The sequence below is a fragment of the Ruditapes philippinarum genome, unplaced genomic scaffold (assembly GCF_026571515.1).
Source record: "Ruditapes philippinarum isolate M1 unplaced genomic scaffold, ASM2657151v2 ctg157_1_1_1_1, whole genome shotgun sequence".
Classification (NCBI taxonomy): domain Eukaryota; kingdom Metazoa; phylum Mollusca; class Bivalvia; order Venerida; family Veneridae; genus Ruditapes; species Ruditapes philippinarum.
This window is the reverse complement of record NW_026854186.1, coordinates 423,443-435,926: the sequence shown is the minus strand read 5'-3', so window position 1 is coordinate 435,926 and position 12,484 is coordinate 423,443. Positions and strand designations below refer to the sequence as shown.

The window sequence follows — 12,484 nt, the reverse complement described above, 5'->3', positions numbered from 1 at the left end:
ACATGTAAAGGACATTTGGAAAATAAAGTCGATGAAAGTTTTTGTTTTGGCTTATTTACATATGGATATTTTTTACCATGATTAGTTGTTGATATTTGTAGAAAATGAGAAGCATTATAGGTGAAAAAGAAAATGCACATGCTTTATCTTATATTACTGACTACAGTAGTGACACAAACAGAACAATGTTGCACTACTGGCATGCCACATTACAAGTCTTGTAAGTCTTGTTTGCATTGGAATTACTTTCCTTCAGTGAAAGCATTTTTTTATTTAATATCTGGCCCCTCTCTCATGGACATTGCATACGATAAGTATAATTATGCAAATTTATATGATTTACAAAACATCCGTAATAATGTACAATAGTACTTAATCTAAATAGAAAATGACCTGTGCGTAGGAATGATTTGGTAAGGTATCTGTAATAAGTGCATTTTTTGCGCGAAGCTTCTTAATTGCTGCACATTGCAGCAACATTTGTACTTGTTTATCTAGATATTGGCGATTGAAAGTTTTGAATATTGATTTGTTTTGGCTTGTTTACCTAAGAAGTAATCGATATTGGAACTCAGAGTTTAGTTTACCTTGCTAAGCAAACGAGCAATAAGAACATTTCCAATACAAGTCGCTCATAGCCTCATTAATACTGCATCGTTATACCGCTTATTACTGTTTTTTACGGCTAACTGACACGGGGGAGAAACTGTTACACGAAGGATGGAATTCTTATGATAAATTGTAAAGGAGTTCTTGTGATAACTGTCACGGAGTTCGTCGGAAAACTTTTGTATTTACTACAAAAACACTCATCAAAAGGGGTAATTTCATGTTTTAGGTGCTAATTTAAACTTTAATGATTAAGCTTGCCTTACATCTTGATTAATGTGTCAAAATCTAATTCAAAGTCCATTTTTAATCGCCTCTTACTTAAAATCTGGTAGTTCTGGGTAAAATTTCCAAATTATTTGCCAATTCGCACGTATTGACCTGTTTATTTCTGGTTTTCATCCTTGCCATACATAATAACCTAATAATAATGCAAAATTGCAAACAAAGCCCCAACACAAATTTATACCAGATTTTTCAAATGTCCCGGAGTTCTGGTGATAACTCTGAAGCTGTCCTAGAGTTCTTATGATATCTTTTGTTACTGCCAATGTGTTTCTTGCGCTAAATCACGGCACGTTGTAGCGTTTTTTATTATTCAATAAGGTTGTAAATCATTATGAAATGTAGTACGCTCATTTTTGTGCACAACCGATCGTTGTGAGATGCAAAGATTTTCATGTATACAACCTTAAAATTATATCGGAGTTTGCGACAGAAACAAGAAGGGCGAATTTGTTCTAGTAACTATGTGAATCTCCGGAGACAGCATAAAAATATCATTTAAGTATTTTATTTCAGTACCAATGTCCATGTACATTTTATTATAAATAAAAATGTTTTTTCATGGCTAACATAATTATAGGAAAAGAACAAAAGGCATGTAGCTTCGCATTTGCAACCACTTCTGCAAACTGTTAATGTAGTCCAAATTTTACGACTTTTTTTACGACTTGGAACTGGTGCCAGAATTGACAACTGAAAAAAGGTAAGATTTTCGCCATTAATAATATAACATATTTGGGTTTCCGTACTCCCTAAACCTGAATTTTTAATCATGGCGTAGATCAGATTATGCTTTTTTGCAACTGAAGTCCAATCCTTTACAAAAAGGTGTTTGATAAAACGAAGAAGATCAAATATTTTGTGGCAAGTATATATTTTTCACAGTAGACTAGCTGGTGCATATCTACAGAAATAAAATACTTACGGCTATTTTACTTTTCGGATCGAGCAATATTTGTCTTCGAAATAATGTGCCGAAAATGACGTCATAGTTATTGATATAGATACAGTATCTGCAGGGGGTCGAACGTTTAGCGGTGCAATACTCCTTTAAGCGAGGTGAAATCATTCGATACGGAATAATGGCCGAAGAAAGTGAAAATGAAAGCATATGGGTATGAACATATTTTTTTCAAATAATTGTTGTATATTGTAATTTCTTGAAAAATAGTGTTGTGCATTTGTGCATGATCGTCAAAATTAAAATACTAAATTCTTAAGTATTGAGGAAGTTATTAGGGTATTTGTTGCTGCAAATTCAACCGTCAACCTGATATGCACATGCAAACGAATACAGTATCAGTGGTTTTAAAACGAGATATTCGATTAGTTTAAGTTCCAACATGTTTATTTTTGATAACAAAACGGTATACAAGAGTAGTTTTCCATATTTATCCGAAAATAAATACAATGTTTCCAGTTTTCTTACTGTACGCCTAAAAATTGGTATGATAAACTAACTGTACGCACACATTTTGGTATGTTTTTCTGTAGCGACGGGAACTTCCTCATTACAGTACATTCTTATTCAATATTGATGAAATATCAAGTTTTGTGTTTGTATGCTAATTAAAAAATAATATATCCTACATATCTAAATATAGAATTTATTGCATAATAACACACACTTTCGGTTTTTCTATATTCAATAGTGAAAAACGCGGGCCGTGTTAGAATCATATTTAAAACACAGGGTCAATAAAAACAACAGTGTCAATTAATGTATTGTACTATGATATAGTTAATTTTGAAATTTTTTCTCACAAAGGTTAAATATTAAAATTAGATAAGTTATTGCACATGAATTTGAAATTCTATTCTAACACTATCGGAAAATTTTCTATATAAACAAAGAAGGCCCGAAGGCAAGCCCGGCAAACTGTCGCTCCACTTCGAAATTGTGGTGTACGGTAAAACGAGCGAACGGCATTTCCGAGATAGAGCGAAAGGCCGATTTAAACGGCTAATTGTAAGTATTGTTTATGTTTTTGCCTTGTTATTCATTTAAGTTGCATTTTTTCGAAAAACGGAAAATGTAGTTCCTTGTAGGATTGATTTAGGCTTCCAATTATCTTATCTGTAGGAGCAGTAGACCAGTGGTAGGACGCGCGCTTAGGGATCGAGAGGTCCCGGGTTCGAACCCCACCAGGGGCACTGCTAATTTCCTTGAGCAAGAAATTTACCTGCGATTGCTTCACTTCACCCAGGTGTAAATGGGTACCTGCGAGGGAGGTATAATTCCGTTGCGCCAAAGTCTCGGCTGCACTAAGCGGAGTTAAAAGACTCCCCAGGGAGATTGATAGATAGATACCAGTAGCCCGATGACCAGGGGTAATAGCTGTAAAGTCGGTGAACGTGCGTAAGCATGAAACTTAGACTATAAAATGCAATTACTATCTGTTACAAAAAGAAAATTATATTTAGCCCGGGAGAACTTTTCTCCCTGACGAAGCGAACGACGATTTGTAGAGTATTGAACTTCCCAATCATAGAAATGCCATACCCTTCGGATTTCTTGAAAAAGTGTATTAGTAAAATATCAACCCGTAATAAGAACTTGTCCTAAAACTAACTAGAACTATCACTAAATGTGATTAATACCCCACAAGACTGCTTCGGAAATGAGGATGTTACTAGTAACAGAATACCTTGTAAAAGAATTGAAATATAGAGTTATGGTTGTGGGCAGTTAAAGATGGTTGTGGTTCTTGAATGTTGCATTTCCTTTCAATGTGGTTGGCCATTGATGAAGTTTTATTGCATTACTCTGTAATAAGTCCAGAAAGACAAGGAAAAGGAACAAAGGGCAATAACTCTATAAATACCGAAGATGGAGTTATAGTTCTTGTGCACTGCACTTCCTCTTATTGTGCTTGACCACAGTAGTTTTCAAGTTATGCTCTGGACAAGGAAAAGTAACAAATGGCAATAACCACTGTTGTACAGCGTCCACCGGATATAGCCCCTAAAAACACAGAAAACGAAAGTAGAAAGCTGCACACCAAGTGCACCCAAGGTAATGTTTTAACTTATTTCTTCATCATAACTTCATCGATTTTTCCAAACTAAACAATTTTGTGAAGCTAAATGTTTCTAGTTTTAGAGCAATATTTGCTTTTGTTTGCAAATTGAATACTTTTTGTTCACTTGGCGATAAAATGTAGCGTATTTGTTGACATGTGCGAACGATGTTGATATTTACCACTAAATCAAGCCCAAAACGCATTTGCTGTATCAAAATTCGCTGTTTAACACAAACTAAAGTCATCCCTCTACTTATATTTGAGTTTCCACCCTTCAATTCGAGCTGCTTTTAACAAAATTTGCAAAAACGGCATTGCCTTGTGTACAGAGTCTAGCAAAGAAAACAAATTCAAGTGAACGGGGTGTAGTAGTTTAATGTACAGGGTTTAGTAGATGTGTACGGTGTCTAGCAGTCACATATTTTTTAAAGTATAGTCTTTTATATTATTTTTATTGGAAATAATCTCATTTCAGACTAAAACTGGATAAATTAGAGAACGATACAGAGTTATTTGGTAAATAATTCAACTTTTCAGTATTTTTGAGCCTAAAATATAACTACATTTAATTCTTATTGTCAGATCATCACAACCATTAGATGAATATTGTCTGTCGGTATTTATAAGACATGTTGAGGAGTCTTCTGACCAACTCGCTGAATGGAGATGTTCCGAATGGGGATTTATATACATGTATAACTAACCTACACATAAGACATGAGGTCACTTAAAAGATAATGCACGAGTGTCATTTTCTACAAAACGGCATTAGCACTGTCTATAAAACAGTTTTAGCCGCCTTATATAAGCTATTAGTCGACTTAGAATTGAGATACTTGAGATACCGTTTCTCTGCTACAATTTGTTGTATAGTACATATTCTTCTAGCTGACCACTGTCTTAAAATGAATGGTAGAATCTGTACTAACTCTGCAAATGTGTCATCTTCTTGAGATATATCCAATACATGTCAGCATTTGTGGAAGAAACATCAGATGTACGAAATTCATTTTCATTCTCATTAAGATTGCCAAAATTATATGATTTTCTTGAATGTATCCTTTGGTACATTGTTCCTTTTAGAAATGTGAATTTTCTTATTTTTGGTTAAAACATATTTATTTAAGCTCGATTGCGAAACAAGTTCTTGCAACTTATATTAATCACTTTCGAGTCCGCTTCCTGGAACCAACCAGTACTGGTGTCTTAATTATGGAGAAACATGGTCGTGACCGAGTAGGGCTCAAACCCATGATCTCTGGGTTGAGAGGCAGACACCTTAACCACTAGGCCACCGCTCGCCCTTGAATTTACATTTTCTTATTTTTGTCATCAATAGCTTTTGTTCGACCTTGTTCTGTACATAACTCTGTTGTCACTTTGTAGTTAATGATTTTACCAAAGCTCATTAATATATTTTTGTTTTTCAATAAAGTCTTAAGACCAGTAAACTAATAAACCAATATAACAAGTTTAGATCAAGTTTATTTCACAATGCATAACTCGACCATGGTTTGATATTGTTTAAGACAAATTATAGAATTTGCTGTAATGTTCTGCCCATATGGAGTGAAATTGTGAGCTTTTGAGTTTTACATTTTTCCTATTAACTAAAAGCCAAGCATAAAACGTGGTCTAGTTGGACGGAAACTGTGTACTGCAATTAATATACATGTTGCGTAACATGTTTATAATTTAATTAAACATTTTTATCCTTTATAAAATTAAAATAATTCACTTCACAATCCTTGCTCCCGACATTGATCGTTTTCTTCATCAGCGTACGTGTATATGCTCCGGTACTGAATTTATTTTGCACAAAATGACATTCGTTTACCTACTACACCCCGTACACTCGCTAACACTTTTCCATCAACACCCCGTACACATCCGTGCTAGACTCTGTACACAAGGCAATGCCGTATTTCGCAAATTTTGTTAAAAGCAGCTCGAGTTGAAGGGTGAAAACTCAAATATAAGTAGAGGAATGAGTACAATTTGTATTAACGGCGGAATTTGATACAGCAAATGCGTTTTGGGCTTGATTTAGTGGTAAATATCAACATCGTTCGCAAATGTCAACAAATACGCTACAATTTATCACCAATATATCAAAAAGCATTCAATTTGCAGACAAAAGCAAACACTGCTCTAAAACTAGAAACATTAAGCTTCACAAAATTATTTAGTTTGGAAAAATCGATGAAGTTATGATGAAGAAATAAGTTAAAACATTACCTTGGGTGTACTCGTTGTGCAGCTTTCTACTTTCGTTTTCTGTGTTTTTAGGGGCTATATCCGGTGGACGCTGTACAACAGTGATAACTCTGTAATTAGTCAAGATGTAGTTATGGTTCTTGTGCACTGCACTTCCTCTCAATGTGCTTGACCATTGTATGAAGTTATATTGAATTCCAACCATTAGTCTTCAAGTTATGCTCCAGACAAAAAAAGCAATGGAAAAGTAACAAAGGGCAATAACTCTGTAATTAGTCAAGATGGACTTATGGTTCTTGTGCATTGCACTTCCCCTTATTGTGCTTGACCATTGTATGAGGTTGTTTTGAATTCCAACCAGTAGTTTTCAAGTCATGCTCTAGACAAGGAAAAGTAACAAAGGGCAGTAACTCTGTAATAAATCAAGATGGAGTTATGGTTCTTGTGCACTGCACTTTCTCTCAATGTGCTTGACCATTGTATGAAGTTATAATGAATTCCAACAATTAGTCTTCAAGTAATGGTCCGGACAAAAGAAGGCAATGGAAAAGTAACAAAGGGCAATAACTATGTAATTACTTTAGATAGAGTTATGGTTCTTGTGCACTGCACTTCCCCTTACTGTGTTTGACAATTGTATGAAGTTGTTTTGAATTCTTTTAAGTTATGCCACGGACAAGGAAAAGTAACAAAGGGCAATAACTCTGTAATTAGTCAAGATAGAGTTATGGTTCTTGTGCACTGCACCTCCTCTCAATGTGCTTGACCATTGTATGTAGTTATATTGAATTCCAACCATTAGTCTTCAAGTTATGCTCCGGACAAGGAAAATGCAACGGACGTCTGGACCGACCGACCAACCGATCAACCGACCGACCACCGGGTGACTCCTATATACCCCCAAACTTCGTTTTTAGGGGTATAAAAAGCCACATAAAACCAAAAAAGCCACACAAAACTTTACGGAATGAATAGATCAAAGAAAATTTACTGTTAAGCCCCGGTCACATATTCACGGATAATGCCACGGAAGAGCTACGGTCTAATCGTTCACGGATTACTACGGAAATGTGAAATTCCGTAGTCCGCTACGGTTCTAGTACGGACACACAACGGTATAAGTAAACAGTCCGACGGATTTACCACCAAAATCCCCCGGAGAGACACGGATTGTTACGGACCGACACGGTTTGATGCGGAGCGACACGAATTAGGACGGACGCACTACGGATACACTACGGTCTGCTACGGTATGAGCACGGGTTAGTACGAATAAGTACGGTCTGATACGGAGAAGAACGAACTGATACGGAGAAGAACGAATTGCCACGGATCTATACGGACCTAATACATCCGTTCACAATCTCTTGCATGCTCATTTTCAAAATGCCTCACAAGAAAAGAACACCTGGAAAACGAATTGCAGAGTTTAATGATTTCGGCGGAGAGGATTCGGCCTGATCGCGTCTGACCCCCGAGACACATCAGGTCCGATAAAAGTGAATTTCTTGAAGGACGCATTGTAGTACGATATTAATATATTTTACCTCTATGCATGTCATCTAGCAGCTCGACCACTGCCTGCGCATTCTGAGCAATTTCATTGTAAAATTGCAGCCAGTAAATGGCAATTATCATTTATTGAATGTTCCCGCAAATATGTCTGTTTTTAACAAGAAGGTAGTACCCTTGGAAAGTAGAGGATACTTAATTCATCCGTACTAAACAGTGGTGGGCCGTACAAGTCCGTACCTTTTCGTGTTGCAACGCAATAAACCGTATAAGACCGTGCTAATCCCTGCCTCTCCGTAGTACAACGTATTACGATCGTGGCTTTCCGTATTAATCCGTATTAAAACCGTAGCTTATACGTAGGGTAACCGTACTTAAACGTAGTTCTCCGTTCCAAACCGTGGAAATCCTTGACAAGTTGGTGGGCTACGAATCAGTACGGACTAGTACGGTTTTCGTACGGACCAGTTAGTATCGGTACGTTTTAATACGGACTAGCAGGGATACGCTACGGCTGATTTTTCCGTAGCAAATTTTTGTGCATGTTCAAAAATTGTCAAGGATCGCTACGGATATACCAGGACTACTACGATTGATTACGGTTACAATACGGAGAGCTACTGACCAGTACGGGTAGCTACGGACGATGCCGGAATTAATCCGTGGCTCTTCCGTGGGCGTATTCCGTGAATATGTGACCGGGGTATTACCTATTGTTACCATAGCCACATAAACCCAAAATGTTTGCTCTGACAGACTGACGGACAGACTGACAGACGGAGGCCATTTCTATAATGCCCTCTTCGCTTTGCGAAGGGGATTAATAAAACAGTTATTTCATGTATATAATTTGCAAGCTTGACCAACAATTATTTCATTTTGGTCTTAACATAATGCCAATTTGACCAAAAATAAGGTAAAAGTGATTCAACATCAAATTGACTCAACATTTTTACAAAACATGGTTTTATATTGGTTTAAAATCATGTCAGTTTAACCAATAATATGTCAAATTAGCTCAACCTTATATCAAATTGACTAAACACGATGTCATCTTGACGCAACATTATTTCTTAATGGCTAATCATAATTACTGTGTCAAACTGACGACATTATTCCCCAAGACATATAATTATAAAAGTTCGTGTGTAATGAACAAGAGCACCGCATAGAATTGGCAATATACGCCCGAATGCAAATTTGTTTTAAGAAAATAAAATTTAAAGTAATAAAAAATAATATTTAAAAAGTGAGAATATCCATTTGTAACATTTGTCAGCAACATGTTTTATTTCAATTGTCAATAATAAGATCTATATTGATGCACGCCAAAATGCTATGCTCCTGTCAGATGAATACTTAGTGATAATTATATATGCCACAGCTTTTGCCACGGTGTATACATATTGACTGAAAACAACAATAATGTTTGTTTCTTGTTGGTTTTTAAATGATAAAACAACAACAACAAAACGCAACACAAACACAACACACACACAACCAAAAAAACCCATATAAATAATATTATAATCTTATGTTCATTATGTTCACAAAAAATGATAATTCTACATTTACAAAATGATTATACATGCTAAAAATCTATGTTCTGCATATCATAGGTTGGAGGAAAAGACTTTTAAAACATATATACTATATAAATCTGTATACATGTAAACTGTGCTCCCCACCAACCCACTGGGTACAGCCATTTCTTAAATATCGGTGAACTGATTTTTGGAACAATTGCAGGGTTCTTCTATGTAATCATACATACCAAATATACAATGTACATGCAACTACGATCTGGGATTTGTAACTTTACGTAAAAATACATACATGAATATAAGTTTTTTTCTATCAATGTGATCCCTGGGGCAGGTCCAATATTGACCCATTGAGCATGATTTATATAAAAATTTTAGATGTCAACAAAGAGGACACACAATTTTGATATTGATACAAAATGGCTAAGTGTGACCTTGACCTGAGAAAGGTCAAATCTGCGCTCTGCACATTGTCTCATTATGGTTAACATTTCTGCCAAGTAGTTTCGATTTCCTTCCACCAGTTCAAAAGATACAGATCGGACACGGATACCTGTTACAGACGGACGGACGGATGCATTACAATATACGTCAAAATTCTTTCGGACATATAAAAACTACCCTTTAAACTCGAATAAACTACTTAATGTAATCATTAAATTTCTCCTTAACCTTGTAAAAATACATGTATATCTTGTTTGTTGTAAAAATATATTTCCCTGATTAATTATGAATAAGTTAAGACAGTTACTTGATTTTACTCAGATAATATCTAATAAACAGAGTAAAGAAATAATGCAATAATTAGTTTGCACAATACGCCACCAATTGATCAAAACAGATATAAGCCAAAATAAATATCGCTAAAAATGATCAATCCTATTAATCAAATTATAGCTAATTCATAAAATGCTATTGTTCAAAAGAAATATATGTACAAACTTACCTAAACCTAGAACAAATTTGTTGTCAAACTCCGTGCTTTACGACAGTGTAATGCTGAAAATCGATTCTGAATATTTTGCGACTACGTATAATACCAGCTCTGTCGCAGACAATGTATCATTTCCGCAAAAAGCTATTGGTCCTTGCCACTGTAGATCGATGCAAAATTCAATAGTGGTGTCACGTGACTTTGCAGAGAGCGGAATGTCTGCGGAATCAGATAACAGGCATTGCGAAACTATTATTCAATATATGAGACAATGGTTCTATTATGGAACAGAATAAGTGCATTTATTCCATCTTGCTTGATGATATTGGGATTTACATTTTGCTTGCTTCCATACTTCTTTTTGACAATGGGAACCTACGTTTTGCCAAATACTACCATGCATTATGATTACTTAATGTACTATTATGTAATTGCAACTTCATGTTTTCCTTTCTGAACCATCAAACTCACATATTTTAAAGGCACATTCTGCCTCAGAAATGCATATTTTATTATTCTTTTTAGAAATATCAAACGTGTGTTTAATAATGTTTTAATAATAGATTTAGAGCATGTTAGATTTTTTAACAGCTGAGGAAAGTAGCGCTTAATGTGTCGTAAAGGTACCAAAAAGTAAACAAAGTAGTATTTTGACTTCTATACAAAATAATTATTCACTATAATTATACCAATTGCCAACAAAGTATAAGAAGCAAAAATGGTTCAATTATATTGCAAATTATTATTTTTTTGTAACTGTAATAAGTTACCAAAAAAAATTTTTTTTGAGGAAAAAAAAAGCATAATGGGCCTTTAAAATGGTATATGTTTATTCGCATCTTTTTTTAAGGACAGCGTATTATGTGCTGTGTTTAAAAGAACTTTCATGCTTGTTCTTGATATAACTAGATGTGAGATGGTAAGTTCCCGTCGGTACCTTTAATTTGTTATAAATCTGCTACTTACATTGTCGATAAATAATTGATTTTGATCAATACTTGGCGAGTTCGATGTGTATTAGCATTAATTTGCTTCAATATATTGATTACAAATATAAATCATTATTTGAACTTTGCCTCTTCTTACTCCATACTTGAATGAAAGCATCACCTGTTAAATATAACTGAAAATGTATTTCTATCGAAATGAGCTTCTTTACAACAATAACCTAATATGATACCAGTGTACTCGATCAAATAGTTATTGTGGGAGGAATGGGATGGGAAAATAGACATGCGAATAAAGCAATGCAATTACCTCGAGTGATTTGAAAACACCTATCGATACTTTATATAGAAATCTGATACTCTTAGTTCACCATGTATATGAAAATAACGCACGATTCGTGCAATAAGTTACGCAGAATTGTGCAATAAATTGCGGATACCTGACAGGATTTCCAACGAGGTAAGTAAACTGGCCAATATATTTTTCATTTAACCAAACTGAAAAAAATGAATCGCCGCAAACGGCTGCGAAGACATTACTTTTTATCCCTCATCAAGATTATTTCCACGAAATTGTTAACAGAAAACGCATCAACTTTCTCAGTGCCCGGAACCCACCCTAAACTGTTAAAACGAATAATTTTTCGATTATAATGGTTCGCAAAACGATCTACTGTATGAGGTCCCCACATCAAAAAAACCCGCTCAAAACGGTGGTCAAGCCATCATTTTCACGAATGAAATAAAAAAAAACTCTCCTGAAACGCCCAAGTCATCAACATCACATAATTTACGATAATAATCAACCAAATCGGTAGATTCTATGGGAACCCATGTCATATGTTAAGCAATCTGATGTTTAATGCACAAATCAAATATATCTAAATCTATCTTGTGTAAATCTTATTTCACAATATGAACACAATTATGATTACCAGTGCACTACATCACAGTTAACCCCGCTTTGAAAGGTAAAAAACTATTTAAGGCAAATTAAATAGCAGTTAACTAGCGCCATGTAGAACTGGTGTCCCTCTCGGACTGAGACCAATTCCTATAACAAATTTTGTCGCTATTACCTTCAATATGAGCAGCGCAGGTTATTTGGCTTGCGTCAGAATAGACAGTGTTACTGACTCAATACTGACTGAACTGTCAATGTTGTGCATGCATCTCTTTTTCATGCCCAACATTCGTTTTTACATTTCCGTCATCGATTTCCTGACAATACTAATAAAATATACACTGTCATCTGTTGGTATCTATTTTTGCTGAGTATATATTAATCTTATCAACTTTCAGGCTTTAAAACAAAATAAATTGCACGTTTGACAAGTAGTTACTCCAGATATAAAGGCCAGTTTGGTCATTTAAACCTCAAAGATGAACCATTCTAACTTCGCGGATTTACGT

The 12,484-nt window shown here is 35.1% G+C and overlaps 1 protein-coding gene across 1 annotated transcript in view; it reads right to left on the bottom strand.

The window, feature by feature from the left end:
- LOC132739325 (protein unc-93 homolog A-like) overlaps positions 1-10,273 on the bottom strand; it is a 98,836-nt gene extending 88,563 nt beyond the window's left edge. The window contains exon 1 of the mRNA XM_060727016.1: positions 10,137-10,273. The gene's annotated coding sequence lies outside the window, so the exon portion shown is untranslated. The remainder of the gene's footprint in view (positions 1-10,136) is intronic.
- Positions 10,274-12,484: the final 2,211 nt, after the last annotated feature.